The sequence below is a fragment of the Lampris incognitus genome, chromosome 12 (genome assembly GCF_029633865.1).
Source record: "Lampris incognitus isolate fLamInc1 chromosome 12, fLamInc1.hap2, whole genome shotgun sequence".
Lineage (NCBI taxonomy): Eukaryota > Metazoa > Chordata > Actinopteri > Lampriformes > Lampridae > Lampris > Lampris incognitus.
In genome coordinates this window covers 20,350,430-20,367,121 of record NC_079222.1, presented here as the reverse complement: position 1 = coordinate 20,367,121, position 16,692 = coordinate 20,350,430, and the positions used below count along the sequence as shown (strand labels likewise).

The window sequence follows — 16,692 nt, the reverse complement described above, 5'->3', positions numbered from 1 at the left end:
ACACCTGTGTCTCCTAATCAAGTTCCTCAGCAAAGACTCTACTGGTTGATGAGTGGGATCAGCTATGTAATTGCTTGGCTGGAACAAAAACCTTCACCCACACTGGCCCTTTCTGGATAAGATTGCCCACCCCTGGTCTAGCCAATTGGTACAAATCCTTTTCTCCTTCCTTAGTATCTAACCTCTCATACAACTCACCATACGCCTTTTCCTTTGCCTTTGCCACCTCTCTCTTCGCTTTATGCAGCATCTCCTTGTACTCCTGTCTACTTTCTTCATCTCTGACTATCCCACTTCTTCTTTACCAACCTCTTCCTCTGTATACTTTGCTGTACTTTCTTGTTCCACCACCAAGTCTCTTGTCTTCCTTCCTCTGTACTGGTGACACACCAAATACCTTCCTAGCTGTCTCCCTCACTATTTCTGCAGTGGTTGGCCAGCCATCTGGACACTCTTCAGTACCACCCAGTGCCTTTTTTAACTCCTCCCTGATCTCCACACAACAGTCTTCCCTCTTCTACTTCCACCATTTGATCCTTGGCTTTGCCTTCACTCTCTTCCTCCTTTTGGTCTCCAAAGTCATCCTACAGACCACCGTCCGATGCTGTCTAGCTACGGTCTCCCCTGTCACCACCTTGCAGTCTCGAATCCCTTTCAGATCGTGCCTTCTTCATAAGATATAGTCCACCTGTGTGCACTTTCCTCCACTCTTATACGTCACCCTGTGTTCCTCCCTCTTCTTTAAATATGTATTCACTACATTTCCATCCTTTTCGCAAAATCCACCACCATCTGTCTTTCCATATTTCTCTCATTGACACCATGCCTAACCATCACCAACATGTCCAATTGAAGTCCACGCAGATCACCACTCTCTCCTCCTTGGGTCAATCTCCCCCACTTCATCCAACTCACTCCAGATTTCTTCTTTCTCTTCCATCTCACACCCAACTTGCGGAGCATATGCGCTGATAACATTCATCAATACACCCTCGATTTCCAGCTTCATACTCATCACTCTGTCCGACACTCTCTTCACCTCCAGCACACTCTTGACATACTCTTCCTTCAAAACTACCCCTACCCCATTTCTCCTCCCGTTCGCATCATGGTAGAAGAGTTTCAACCCACCTCCAATGCTCCTGGCCTTACTCCCCTTCCACCTGGTCTTTTGCACACACAATATACCCACCTTTCTTCTTTTCATCATATCAGCCAGCTCTCTGTCTTTACCAGTCATACTGCCAACATTCAAAGTTCCGACTCTCACCTCCACACTCCTGCCCTCCTACTCTCCCAATGCCTCGCCTTCCCTCTCTCCTTCTCCTTCACTCAACAGTAGCATAGTTTCCACCGACACCCTGCTGGCCAACAGTACCGGTGGTGGTCGTTGGTAGCCCATGCCTCGACCAATCCGGTATGGAAATTTAATTTATTATCCGCAAAGATTTTACACCGGATGCCGTTCCTGACACAACCCTCCCCATTTACCCGGGCTTGGGACCGGCACCAAGACTTGAAGGTCAGGTGAATTGGCCATACTAAATTGTCCCTAGGTATGAGTGTGTGTGTGTGTGTGTGTGTGTGTGTGTGTGTGTGTGTGTGTGTGTGTGTGTGTGTGTGTGTGTGTGTGTGTGCGTGTGCGCACGCTCGCGCGCGTGTATGTCGGCCCTGTGTGATGGTCTGGCGGCCTGTCCAGGGTGTCTCCCCTCCTGCTGCCCAATGACTGCTGGGATAGCTTCCAGCATCCCCACGACCCCGAGAGCAGGATAAGCGGGTCGGATAGTGTTTTTTTTCCTTTTTCTTTTTCTTTTGTTTTCTTTTTTTGTGAGTGATGTATGCAAGTGCTAGAAGCTGCTGTGAACCGGAGTCAAATTCCTCGTGTGCATAGGCACACTTGGCCAATAAAGTTTATTCTGATTTTGATTTGGTCAGGGGAAATTTTAGTTTAGAGCCTGTAGATGGTGGTAATGGTGTTATTTCAGATGTCAACTGCCACTAACACCAAGAAGAAGAAGAAGAAGAAGGAGAAGAAGAAGAAGAAGAAGAAGAAGAAGAAGAAGAAGAAGAAGAAGAAGAAGAAGAAGAAGAAGAAGAAGAAGAAGAAGGAAAAAAGCCGAAGAAAATGAGAGGCGGAAGAGGAGGAGGCGGCGGCGGCGCTTTAAATTCGTGGTCCCTCCCTCGTTGTGGTTGACGTGATGACGTTGTCCAGTAAGGCGAGTCCCTCCACAAATTCCTCTATTTCATTTTCAGGCCCAGTACGTCCCCAGTAACATTACCACAGACGGCAGAGCATATGAAGCTAAAGCAGTAATCGTCAACCATCCGCTAAAGTATTATAATTTTGTGGAAATATATCAACCTTGCTGATCTCAAGATATACTGAATTTGTTATTTCGGTAAGTTATTGATATATCTGGATGTGTCATTTGTGACTTTTTTAGTCTCATCCGTCTGCTCAAATTTATTGTTGCTTTGTTCTGGGCAGCAGCCATTTTTAATCGCCTCGTCCTACATATCCACTGTCGTCTTCAGACTCACTGAAAGCTGGAACAGTGGGGAAATTATCGCTTGTAGCTTAACAGTTATACCGATTCCTTTTAAAATACGACTACATGAGTATGATCTGCAAAAATGTGTAGGAACCAAATACACTCCTTTCTTGTGTTTGGGTTCAGATTTATTGACAGGAACTTTATAACGGTATCGCTAACTAGTTGCCTTAACCGCCGAGGCATAATACAAATCTACCTCAGTTTGTGTCTTTCACCGCCAACTTAAACTTTATAGGAACATGTTTACATTTCGCCTAGTCGCATAAATTCCGTTTGTGGAAATTTATTCGGTTGTATATTTCACTTGTTAAATAACACGGTGTTTACATTAGCCATTCTTATACTAGACTGTTTAACGTTGGCTGGTTCACCAACGCCAAGGGGCCTTGTTGACGTTTTACAGTTATAATATAAGTGGAGTATCGTCCTTGCTGGCTGGTGAACCTAGTCCCTTCATTTTTTACCACCTTGTCTTTTGGCATGTCTTTTTGTTTGCTAGCACTTAAACGCTGGTGTTGGTGGAACCGGAATCAACGCTAGCATGAGCCTACGAGCTAATAGTCAAGCTAGCTAATGGCCGGGAGGTCAAGCCTGATTTTGCGTTTTACAAAATATCAACGCTAAAAGTCGATTCTCATGAAACTGTAGCGTCGGTTTTCTTTCCTATTTGATGGAGTATGAAGCCAAACATTTGTTAGACCAATTTACCCTGGGAACATTTCAAATGGCTGCCATAGTCTCCCTTTATCGCCAACAGCCAGTAACTTGGGGATCCTGTTATAATTGTTAAGTTTAGGTGATATTTCAGCTGATAGTTACCAAATAGTAATTTTCAATATCCACTATATTACTCTGGTCGTTGTCGGTCCAGCTGTTTTGTAAAACGCCTATGCGTCGCTTTGACCGAGCGACCCTCGAGACGTTACCGATCGTCTGGTGATCGGCTTAAATGCTGTTAGTTGTTTGCATGTGGCGTTGAACTCCCCAAAATATCAGTTTTACATTTAAAATGGTGGCACCAGTTGATGATATGAAAAAGAAAGCAGACCTCGTTATTTCATCAAATCCCCGTAAAAATTTGTTTTGCTTCTCTGCTCTTCTGAACATTATGTTTAAAGCGACAAAAATAACCAGCTAACAATACAATGTTGAAAATTTGGCATTTGCAACCATCATTTAGAAATTGGATTTCATTTCCTTGCATTTCGCTCAAAAATCCACAAACCAATGCAGGTTTGCACACTGCAGCCATTTTGCTCTTATTTGCTAATCCATTTACAAGCATACAGCTGTTTTCATTAATATGTGTTATTGTGAAAATATGTCAATTAATTGACTTGGAAGACAAAATCCTTCTCAGGTGTATCATTCAACTTGGATTTATAATTCTTTGATTTATAACTTTCCCAGCAAACATCTAGAGCCAAGTACTACTGTCTGTGGTTCTGGCTTGAAATCTCGCGACACAACCCTTAATTAACCCTTTTCATGTAAAGTGGCTCCAAACATACTAAATAACCTGGACATATTCCATCAGCTTTACGTCTTGGGCTTGTGTGTGAACGCAAGCCAGAGTTAATATTCCATAGAAGTTGTATCAGCAATTTGCCGACTTACCACCTAGTAACATTTATGGAAACATTACCAAACAAGTTTAGTTTAAGCAGAATCCACCAGATTGCTCTATTAAGTCGCTTTTACAGCAGAAAAAGTGAACAAATCAAAAGGAATGTATCTGTGACTTACATTTTCATAGCAGTCATTTTTCCTAAGAGCAAACTAACAAATACATGGAAAATGGACAGGCCTAGAAATAGGAGCTTTGTTCAGTCCACTTAGAGTATGAAATTGAAAGTAAGCTATGTTGTACAGTTATATGAAAAATCGATATAATGCCAAAATAATAAACGGATGAATAAATAAATGAAAATGTTAGATACAGATGCAGACATTTATGACATAAAAGACATCCTACACGAACGGAAAGAGATGGAAGGCAGTGTGTGTGAACATTGGCTATCTGTAAATCTTATGGATAGAGGCTTTATGTGTGAACAGGGAAAACCACTGGCGGTGCTGGAAAAATCATTCTGACTTATTAAATGTACGTTTGAAAGTGGCTAGCCTAACCCATATGTCTTCTGGCAATATTCCATGTCGGGGGTCGTGTGAATGTGAAACTGAGGGTATATTCAGGATAAGTTGTACTGGATATTTGCTGGCTGGACCTTTTTATATTGGTGCAAATGTTCTGGAACAATGATAGTTAGCACAAAAGCCATAAGATTGCTGGGTCAAGCGTGCTTAGTGTTGTGCCAGTCTTATGCAATATGCTTTTACAGGAGAAAGCAAACCAGTCACAAACAGTGTTAAATTATTTGTGGAAACTCCACTTGTCACAGGTGGACTTAATCTACCTGTCATCATCCAAAATCTACTCATCACACTGTGACACATAAGACTTCCTGGTTCAGAATAAATATCATGTCTATAACACACAATTTATTGTGTTTGGATTATCTACAGTATTATCAACGTGGGAAATAAAGAAAATGTGTGTGCGATATTAAAAGGTTTACTAACTGCCTCTATTACTTATCGAATCCATTGCAAGTTGTAACATTGTCAGTGTATGATACAAAAATGTTTTGCTTAAAAAGGAGAGACACATGACTACCTTGGTTTTAATATCAAAAGCGTTGCTTTATTGTAGATGTTCTTAATGCAATGAATGATATGTAGTTTGACACTCCCATTATAACTGCGATTACCTTGACATGTTAAATCCACATGATAGCATACTGTGCCATCATGCAGGAGAATAGACGCATTTGTTTTACACATTTACAGAACCTTACTCTATGTTCATTTAAGAAGGTGCAAATGAGCCACAAGCATTTTTCTGGTTGCAATGCACCTGCTTTTGGTATGATACTTTATCTGTAAAACAGTGTTGATGATCTAAAATTTAAAAAAAAATCAATTAAACAATGTAAGTGTTGCTATTTTTCATTTCCTTACGTGAAATTGAAATGTAATTATTAAAGGGTAGCTCATCCCCAAAAGGAAAATTCTGATTTAATCTACTCACCAACATGCCAGTAGAAACCTGAATTAGTGTTTTGAAGGAGCCATGTAATAAAATGTCTGAACAGCATTCTTTCAGGTGAGAGTTCCAACGATGGCAAAAAAAAAAGACCATAGAAGTACTTCAGACGGCTTATACAGTACAATCCAAGTCTTCTTGAAGCCTACAATTGCTTTGTGAGTGGGAAAAGACAGAAATGTAAACCTTGGCTCCCACAGGTCTGAAATATACTTGTGGTGGTAGCCGGTGGAAAAGGCCGGTATTACCTGCTGGCACAAAAATGGTCTACTACATGTGACAAACAACATATACATGTAACCTATATCACAATATTTTGATTTATCTCAATACTCATATCTGCTGAGTAAATGCACGAAAAATTAGTAGTTTAACCTTAGCTAAAGTTAGTCTGTGTCTTTCTAACTGCCATAGTCCGAAGAGAAACAGTAGCCCCCCTTATCCGCGGGGGATATGTTCCAAGACCCCCAGTGGATGCCTGAAACCGTGAATTGACCCTTTGCACGTGACGTCACGTCCCACTCGCGGGGAATATGAACGCCATGTCGGACGGCAGAAGACTTGGGTGTCAAATTTAAGACAAGCAGGCGCGTTAGCTATAGTTCGACATTTCGTTGTTTGAAGCTAGTTTTTATTTTACTTTTGTGGTACGATGGTGATTTCCTGCTGTGCCATGCAGTGTGCCAACCGGCAAGGCCTGAACCTGAACTGACTATATACTATATATATAATTATATATATATATATATATATATATATATACACTCACCGGCCACTTTATTAGGCACACCTGTCCAACTGCTCGTTAACGCAAATTTCTAATCAGCCAATCACATGGCAGCAACTCAATGCATTTAGGCATGTAGACATGGTCAAGACGATCTGCTGCAGTTCAAACCGAGCATCAGAATGGGGAAGAAAGGTGATTTAAGTGACTTTGAACGTGGCATGGTTGTTGGTGCCAGACGGGCTGGTCTGAGTATTTCAGAAACTGCTGATCTACTGGGATTTTCACGCACAACCATCTCTAGGGTTTACAGAGAATGGTCCGAAAAAGATAAAATATCCAGTGAGCGGCAGTTCTGTGGGTGAAAATGCCTTGTTGATGCCAGAGGTCGGAGGAGAATGGCCAGACTGGTTCGAGCTGACAGAAAGGGAACAGTAACTCAAATAACCACTCATTACAACCGAGGTGTGCAGAAGAGCATCTCTGAATGCACAACACGTCGAACCTTGAGGCAGATGGGCTACAGCAGCAGAAGACCACACCGGGTGCCACTCCTGTCAGCTAAGAACAGGAAACTGAGGCTACAATTCGCACAGGCTCACCAAAATTGGACAATAGAAGATTGGAAAAACGTTGCCTGGTCTGATGAGTCTCGATTTCTGCTGCGACATTCGGATGGTAGGGTCAGAATTTGGCGTCAACAACATGAGAGCATGGATCCATCCTGCCTTGTATCAACGGTTCAGGCTGGTGGTGGTGGTGTAATGGTGTGGGGGATATTTTCTTGGCACACTTTGGGCCCCTTAGTACCAATTGAGCATCGTGTCAACGCCACAGCCTACCTGAGTATTGTTGCTGACCATGTCCATCCCTTTATGACCACAGTGTTCCCATCTTCTGATGGCTACTTTCAGCAGGATAACGCGCCATGTCATAAAGCTCGAATCATCTCAGACTGGTTTCTTGAACATGACAATGAGTTCACTGTACTCAAATGGCCTCCACAGTCACCAGATCTCAATCCAATAGAGCACCTTTGGGATGTGGTGGACTGGGAGATTCGCATCATGGATGTGCAGCCGACAAATCTGCAGCAACTGCGTGATGCTATCATGTCAATATGGACCAAACTCTCTGAGGAATGTTTCCAGTACCTTGTTGAATCTATGCCACGAAGGATTAAGGCAGTTCTGAAGGCAAAAGGGGGTCCAACCCGGTACTAGCAAGGTGTACCTAATAAAGTGGCCAGTGAGTGTATATATATATATTTTTTTTAACCAAAAATTATGCATTTTTAATTTAATTAACACATTTCATATGAAGAGGGAAGTATTTTTGCTCATAAGAACAATAAAAGGCTGAGATTTATGTGATTTTAAGTGTTACCTTACATGAATGTGAGAAATGGTCAGAGTGGACATGAGAAAATGATTGTAATTTAACAAAAACAGCTAAAAATATACAAATTGTATATTTATTATTTAATTGTATTTTGCTTCATGCTAACCAGTACTCTTGAATCAGTGGCTTCAGACACTGAAAACATTACTGACAGTTTTATTATGCCTCCTTGTCCTCTTTGAATGTTGTGGACTCAAACTTAACACTTTCTATGGAATGGCCCAAATGCTAGCTACATGGCGAGACTGTGTAACCTACTATGAAATGGCAAGGAAAGTATGAGCTGCTTTTGGTTACAGTCGATTTGAGTTTTGATGGCATCCTAGGCGAAACAGGTTAAAAACATGCACAACTGGCTAGCTATGTCTTACCTTTGCCATTATGAGGTACATCCCCCTGCTGTGAGCATAGCACCGCGATTCGGTAACCCAACTAGCTACAAAGTAAGCATCCAGACTTTTGTATGCTTTTAGGTCAGCACCTGTGTATGGGGACACTCCGTTGGTATCATAGTGGTACAGATCGTGTGGATTGAACTCGGGCAGACTGGACGATTTTGCTAGATCCGTGAACACGTCGGTAGGAAGAAGGTACGGGTCGGTAGCTAACCCTGCTATCACTAGCTTCTCCACATATCACTCTTTGTGCCGTCCTACAAGGTGACTCACTTCACAGGACAACTCCATAACATTACTCTTGACTATTGGTAGCCATCACTTAAATTTAAACTATAATAGCTACTCATCCGTCGCAATATTTTGTTTTTTTTTTGTTGTTTGCTTTTGAATTTCCCGGTCTATCACTTACTGCCGTCCGTCATGGCGCAGTCTCCCTCGTCACGTGATAATTGTGACGTGTCTGCAAAGGGTGAATAGTACCGAACCCTATGTATACAGTACTAAGTGACTAACGGGCAGGTAGCGTATACAGTGTGACTACGCTGGACAAAGGGTGGACAAATATACTTGGGCAGCCGTTAATATACCTGGGCGGCCCTCTCAAGTAAAGTCTATGTGTGGGAAACACTGCTTGGTATACAGCAAATCTTCCCATCCTTTCTCGCTTTAAAAACAAACCTTGCAAGGGCACCTTCAAGTTCAGAGATGTTCAGAAGCGTAGTGTTGCTTGCAAGAATGTCTCTGAATCATGACCATGCCTGTTTGAGGTTTGTTTTGAAAATGAGGGAGAAAGGGAAGATTTTCAGTAGATTATGGTTTGAATTTTAGTCTTTCCCACTCACAGGACTATTGCGTGGCTTTGGAAGACTAGGATTTTGCTCATCAAGCCATTTGGAGTTCTTTTATGGTCATTTTGGCATTTTTGGAACTCTAACTAACCACCATTCACTGCAAACACTCAAGAAAGCTGCTCTTGAATTTTTGTCGGATAACTTCTTCAGTATTGTATGGAAACAGAACAGTAATCCGAGTTTCTTCTGGCATGAGGGTGAGTAGATAATGATTTTTGGGGTGAACTATCACTTTAAGGTTCACTATGAGAATAGAATATAATACACTTTATTTGTCATTTGTACATACATACAGTGACCTTCACTCTCTGTATTTAACCCGTCCTAGCTGTGTAGCTAGGAGCAGTGGGCAGCCGCTGTGCAGCACCTGGGGACCAACTCCAGTTATTTCTTCCTATTGCCTCTGTTAGGGGCACAGACAGGCGTATCAACCCTAACATATATGTCTTTTTGATGGTGGGAGGAAACCGGAGTGCCCGCAGGAAACCCACGCAGACACGGGGAGAACATGCAAACTCCAGAAAGGACCTGGGACGGCCTGGGGTTCGAACCCAGGACCTTCTTGCTGTGAGGCAACAGTGCTAACCACTGGGCCACTGTGCCGCCCACATGCAGGTTCTTGTTATGCCAGCAATATATGGGATACATGATCTTTTGGAATTATGAAATTTGGCACAACAGTGCTCATTGACAAAACTTCGAAAAGGAGATTCAAAAGTTAAGGTACATTTCATGCTAAAATTCAAACCCTCAGCATGCTAGCCCACATATAGCAGAGACGATTGCTCATTAGTGAACTCCCGCTTGGCTGAATTGTACATGACATTCTGATATTAGATAGTGATTTGTTACACACCCTGACAATGACTTGTTTAACCATTTAAACATGGTAATGAAAATTGGACTAGCAATCAGAGAGCTACTTTCAGTCTGTTCAGAGGATTAAATCAGTTAGTAGCTGTGTGGTACGATAAGATCTGTAGTCTACAACACAATAAAAGGCATCCTACACAAGTGAGGTGTTATGAGACAAGGCATCGTCATATAAAGTGTGAGCAAATGCTATCCGGAAATCTTGCGGATACAAGCTGTATGTCTGAACAGATGAAATGACCAACAGTGTTGGAAAAATAATTCCAGCAAAATTTGGAATGTGTGAAAGGGGCATTATTTTGACTTCTTTTCACTACCCAAACAAGTGCTTGGTCATGTATTAAATATTTGTTATATTGGAGAGGATTTTGTCAGAGATATAAAAGTAGGCAACATTGTGAATATTTCTGTGATCTGGATGTTATTGTTATGCGACTAGCTGTTTCCTGAAGGTCATGCCAGAGCAGTAGTCTCACAAACCTTCCATGTCTTACGCATTGGAGAAAGATGATAGAGCATTAATCTCGTCGTGTAGCTAGATCTCTGTTTTGTCAAGCTCGCAGAGGGTTTGCTGATATTAAAAATTGTGAAAAAGCAAAGAACAATGCAATGCAGCATAGACAAGGCAAAAATAAGAGTAAAATCAAATAAGGGTGAAAATAAAAACAGTATAAATAAAAACAAATATCAAACATTTGTAAAAGCTTTCATGAAAAGAAAAGTTGTAAGACGAGATTTAAAAGAAGCTAGAGACTCAAGTTTGTCTGTTTGTCAGTTTGAAGAGAGTGTGATAGTGTGGGGGCTCTAACGGCAAAAGCCTGATCACCCTTTGTAACAAACTGAGACCTGTGAATAACTAGCAGGGCTCCATCTGCAACGTTAAAGGTCGAGGGAGGGGGTATACTAAGTCAACAAATCACAAATGTATGTAGGAGCAAGACCATTTAAAGCCTTAAAAGTGAGTGGTAAAAATTTAAAATCAATTCGAAATATAACAGGGAGCCAGTGTAGGGAGGCAAGCACAGGAGTTGTATGATCTTGCCTCCTTGTCCTGGTAATGAGCCGAGCAGCGGCATTTTTTACCAACTGCAGACGGTGGAGGGAGCCCTTGCTGATACTAGAATAAAGTGCATTACAATAGTCAAGCCGAGAATAAATTAGCAAGTACAACTTTTGCAGATCGGCAATTGATAAAAATGACCTAATTTTGGAGATAGCTTGAGCTGGAAAAAGCATGACTGAACAACATGTTTGATTTGATTATCAGAACTGAAGTTAGCATCAAATATTACCCCAAGATTCCTAGCAGCCTTCTTAAGACTACCTGACAGACCACGGGCTGATGGAATTGTCTGGACCGAACAGAATGACCTCAGACTTATCATTGAATTTAAGACAATTTTGGACATCAGAAAGGCAAGCTGTGAGATTTGCTAGGGCACAAGGATCTGTGGGTTTTAGTTGCATGTATAACTGAGTGTCGTCAGCATAAAAATGGTAGAGCACCGTGATTTTGAATGACCTGGCCAAGGGGCAGCATGTATATAGAAAAGAGAAGGGGGCCAAGAACTGAGCCTTGAGGGACACCACAATTCAACTGAGCCAATGAGGAGGTAGAGTTACCCAGAACAACAGAAACTTGATTGATTGATTGGTACGGTAAGAGCGTAATAAACTAAGAGCCGAGCCCTTGATGCCAAACCAAGTCTCTAAGCGATGTAAGAGGATGTTGTGATCGACTGTCAAAGGCAGCACTTAAGTCTGAACTAAAATCGAGCAGTCACCTCTGTCTGCATTCAGCAATAGATCATTAGTGATCTTAACTAGAGCTGTCCTAGTACTATAAAGTGCTCTAAAACCAAACTGAAAACTATTAAAAGCAGTATTAGTGTTCATAAAAGAAATCAACCGAGAAGAAATTACTCTCTCCAGAACCTTAGATAGAAAAGACAATTTGGAGATTGGCCTGTAGTTACTTAGGGACAGGGGATTTAAATAATGTTTCTCCAGCAGCGGGTGAATGATGGTGTGCTTAAGGCTGTGTGGAAAAGAACAAGAGGCCAGAGAATTATTAAGAATTTGCAGAATAACGGGATTGATAGTAGAAAATACCTCCTTGAGCAGCTTAGTGGGAATGATGTCTAGGATGCAGGAGGAGGAGTTCATACTGATGACTGTACTCTCCAACACTGAAATTGTAATTGGTTGAAACTGGGTGATAGAGGCAGAATTAACATGGGGAATGGAGCAAAAAAGGCCTGGCTGGATATTCTCCACCTTGTTTGCTGGGTGACACGGACCAATTGTGTCCGTAGGGATGCCTGACCAAGCCGGAGGTAACACGGGGATTCGAACTGGCGATCCCTTTGTTGGTAGACAACGGAATAGACTGCTACGCTACCCAGACACCTGTAACTATATCTGGGTATATTGGGAGAAGGATGCTGAATATGGAGCTGCCAGGGAAGAGGAAAAGAGGAAGGCCAAAGAGGAGGTTTTTGGATGTGGTGAGGGAGGACATGCATGTGGCTGGTGTGACAGAGGAAGATGCAGAGGACAGGAAGAGATGGAGATGGATGATTTGCTGTGGCGACCCCTAATGGGAACAGCCGAAAGTTGTAGTAGTAGTAGATTATCCACCTTGTTTACAAAATGAGTGAGACATTTTTCAGACAACTCAACATCAGGTTCAAAAAGAGAAGTGGAGGGACCATTAATAGCAGAATCAATTACCCTGAAGAGAACTTTAGGATTGTGGTTATTTCTCAATATTAGTTCAGAGATGTACGCTGAGCTCGCATCCTTAACTGCCTTCTGGTAAATTAACATTTGGTTTTTAAGGGTGTTATGTGCTATTTCGGACTTGTTGACCTTCCATTGTCGTTCTGTTTTTCTACAGAGTCTTTTAAGGGCACGAGTGTAATCATTCAACCAGGGGAGATTATTTGATATTTGTTTCCTAGCTTTAAATGGTGCAATTTGGTCGAGGATGGCTACACGCTGATCATTGAATGAATTATATAGTGCATCTGGATTGAGGAGAGATTAAAGGACGATGAATTAAAAGCATCACAGAATTTAACTGCAGAGCCAGCCAGCATTGAGAATGCGGGAGCGTGTTTTAGGATAGTGACTAGGAGTAGCGAGCTCTTGTGGGACTTTGAAAATGACAGCTTTATGGTCAGATACAGGCATATCCACCAGATTAAGACATTTGAGAGAGAAACCAGATGAGAGTACAAGGTCTAAGATGTGGCCTTTGGAATGTGTGGCCCCATTAACATTTAGTTTATCTACTGGTGTTGTGGGTGTGGAAGAATCTTGTCTTGTTCCAGCACTATCTGCACCCTTCTTTTCTGAGGTGCTACTGCAGAGCAAACTTTTTAGATCACTTCTTTTTCTTTTTGCTGCAGCAGTATTGTCCTCCAAGTCTTCTTGTTGCTCCTGACTGTGCTCCCTAGGAAGCTTAACTGCCTCAGTTTTTAGGAGCAGTTCCCTCTTAACTTTCTCTTCCATAGTAACAAAAGTACTCTTAAATCTTGGATCTAGCAAAGTGGAGATGTTTAGTGTATCTTCAGCTCGTGCTCATCGTATTTCTTTTCAGTCTTCTCTAATTCTCCATTTCATTTCCAGCGCTACTGGACTGTCAGCTTCCTCATCTTTCAGGCTGGCTCTTATCTTCCACATGAGTGGCAGGACTGATGAGAGAGTTGTTTCTTTCTCTCCACTTAGGATATTTATGAAATCACTGAGTGGAGCCAAGACATCCCTCACTGTTTCCAAAGTTGTCATGTCTGTGTCTCTGGGCATCAGGTGCCACTTCTTTCTGTCCTCTGCCAGAACAGCAGAGACTGCTTGCTGCTGCTCATAAAATTGATCCACCGTATCATAGGTGGAACCCCATCGGGTGGGCTCATCATGAATTAGTGTGTGTTGTGGCAGCTTTAAAGATTGCTGTTTGTCTTTCAGCAGTCTTGACATCGTACTAGATCTTGAGAAGCCAGAGACAGTCTTGCGGAGTTAGAAAAGACAGCTTGCCACAGGATCAATATCTATGGCTTTTTTATTTTTATTTTTTTGGATCTTTTTCTCCCCAATTGTATCTGGCCAATTACCCAACTCTTCAGAGCCATCCCAGTCACTGCTCCACCCCCTCTGCTGATCCAGGGAGGGCTGCAGACTACCACATCTCCTCTGATACGTGTGGAGTCCCCAGCTGCTTCTTTCCACCTGACAGTGAGGAGTTATGTCAGGAGGACATAGCGTGTGGGAGGATCATAGTTTTCCCCCCAGTTCCCCCTCCCACCCGAACAGGTGCCCCGGCTGACCAGAGGAGGAGCTAGTGCAGCGACAAGGATGCATACCCACATCCGGCTTACCACACCCACAGACACGGCCAGTTGTATCTGTAGGGACATCCGACCAAGCCGGAGGTAACACAGGATTCGATCCACGATCCTCATGTTATTAGGCAACGGAATAGACCGCTACGCTACTCGGACGCCCTGTCTATGGCTTTCTTGACTGACAAATGCAGATTGTGGCCAAAACAGGGTATCCAGGTTTAGTCAGCAAAAGCGTTGCGGTTGTTAGAAGCATTATCTGTTGTGATAACAGACATTTTGGCCATATCTAGCCCCCCGGAATGTGTCACAGTATCATCCAGGGCTTCCTTCGGACTGTCAGCTGTGTGGTCAGAGTGCAATGCAGAGCATCCTAAGCACCAGGACTGCATTACCTAGGATTCTGTGATGAACTGGATTGTTACAGCCATGTATGTGTTTACAGTTCTGCTTGTCCAAAGGTCCATAGTGCAGGAGAAGAATACCTTTGATGTCAGCTGTGCACTGATAATAGACCTTGTTTCACCATACAACTTGGGAATTTCATTATACATAAAGAAATTCCTAGAGAGGAGGTCATACCTTTTGTCCAGGTTGTATACAAGGTTTCTGAAGCCCACTTTCTCATTGAAATATACTGGCACTTGGTCCATACCGATTAATTCTGCCACTGCCCTGTTGAGCCTTTTAGCATCTTTGGACTACTTTGGGTACTTTATATGCTGCTCAAAAACAGTTTGGATGGTAGGTTGCTTCTGAGTGGGCTGGGTCACTCTCTGAACCAGAGGCACCAGACTTCTGCAGTTGGGGAAAAAAAAGGGTTAGAACATTTATGGTGATGAATGTGTCGTAGTTAGGCGTAACTTGTTTGCGAGATACCATAGATACCATACCCAGAAAAGATTTTGATGAGATGACTAGATATATCATAATCTATGACTAGGTTATGTCATATTGTTTGCTAATGTTTCACAAAAAAGAAAATAAAGGCTCCAGTGCTGTCTTTATATGGTTATTTATGAAACATTATGGGCAATGGCCAAATCTCTCCGTATAAAATCATGTTTGTGATTTTACTATATAGAGATGCACGTGTGCATTAATTAATTTCTGTTGTGGGTACAGGGGATGTTGTGATGACTTGGTTGCTACCTTGGTGCATGTCTTTCCTCAGCTGGGTGACAGTTGTCTCCAACATTATTTGCAAACGACATCATGGGCGACACTTGGAGTACTATGCAAATATGTAGGCTATGTATGAGTATTTATATTACTACTGCGGAGAGGCTTTTCGATCAGTTTGTATTTGTTTTATGGACATAACAGGGGAGTGAACAAGTCAACTATCACCTGTTGGTCTTTGAATTCCTTGAAAAGGTCGAGATGTTTGTTTGACAGCTGTTTTGCCGGGTTTTATGTGTTGCCTCTTTTTGCGAGACACACTTTAAAACAGCGCTTGCACAGCAGTGCTGCTGTGTTTATGGGCTCACCTTTTTCATCCACTTTAAAGCCGAAATATTTTCATATTCCACTTCAGGCCTCCTCTTTGTCAACGATTTCAGATGTTGCTGAAGCTGCTGCCATCTCTTCAAGTCAAGTCTCTGAACAAAACGAAAAAGTGATCCACTCTCTACCGTTGCTCTGGACTCACTTCACGCTTGCTGCAGCTTGCATTACAAACTCAGCCAGGGTTGTGTCCCACAATGTCACATACATCACTAGCATAACGTCACCGCCGTCAGCGTTGTGCTTAAAGAAACAGATTCATATTAGCTAAATCAAATAGCCGTTGTCATAATAAAAGTATTGTTTTTTTCAAAATGCTGGTATGGTACCGTTTTCAAAACTCTAGTACCGTGGTACTTTTTCAGTACTGATTTACCATACAACACTATGTTGGAATACAGCACACATATCCTAGCTAGATATAGAAGAGGAAATGTGCCAGTACGTGTAGTGTTTACTTGACAGGAAAGGAAAGGTAGGATGGAGTATATTGATGCACGCTCAATAATTCAAGTAAGGAAATCCCAGAAAGTTAAATCAGTTCATCTGGATACAAAAATTTATTGGGAGAAACAGTTCATCACCCATCAGAGTCACATCTTCAATCTCAACTGACACAAGGTATCCATGCCCTTATAAACAGCACAGTTTCATAACAACTGCAACCAATGAATGGTTTCATATGCAAATTGCTGTGACCATTAACTAGAGTTACAATGGCCATGTGTACTATTCACAGAGGATTGCTGAATAGTTGTAATCACAGCTTTGTAAGATGGCGACAGACAAACTCTTTACCCCCCCCCCCCCGGGGGTTCAGGGATGGTCGTTCCCTCTTCACATAGATGGCCTCTTTGACTCCCTGTTCAAACCAGCGTTCCTCCCTATCAAGGATGTGCACATCCTCATCCTTGAAAGAGTGGCCACTGGCC

The 16,692-nt window shown here is 42.3% G+C and overlaps 1 protein-coding gene across 7 annotated transcripts in view; it reads left to right on the top strand.

Annotated features, from left to right (window-relative positions):
• Positions 1-2,055: 2,055 nt before the first annotated feature.
• Positions 2,056-16,692, top strand: part of prrc2b (proline-rich coiled-coil 2B) — a 76,278-nt gene continuing 61,641 nt past the window's right edge. For all 7 annotated transcript variants that reach the window (XR_008811093.1, XM_056290616.1, XM_056290615.1 and 4 more), the window contains exon 1: positions 2,056-2,399. The gene's annotated coding sequence lies outside the window, so the exon portion shown is untranslated. The remainder of the gene's footprint in view (positions 2,400-16,692) is intronic.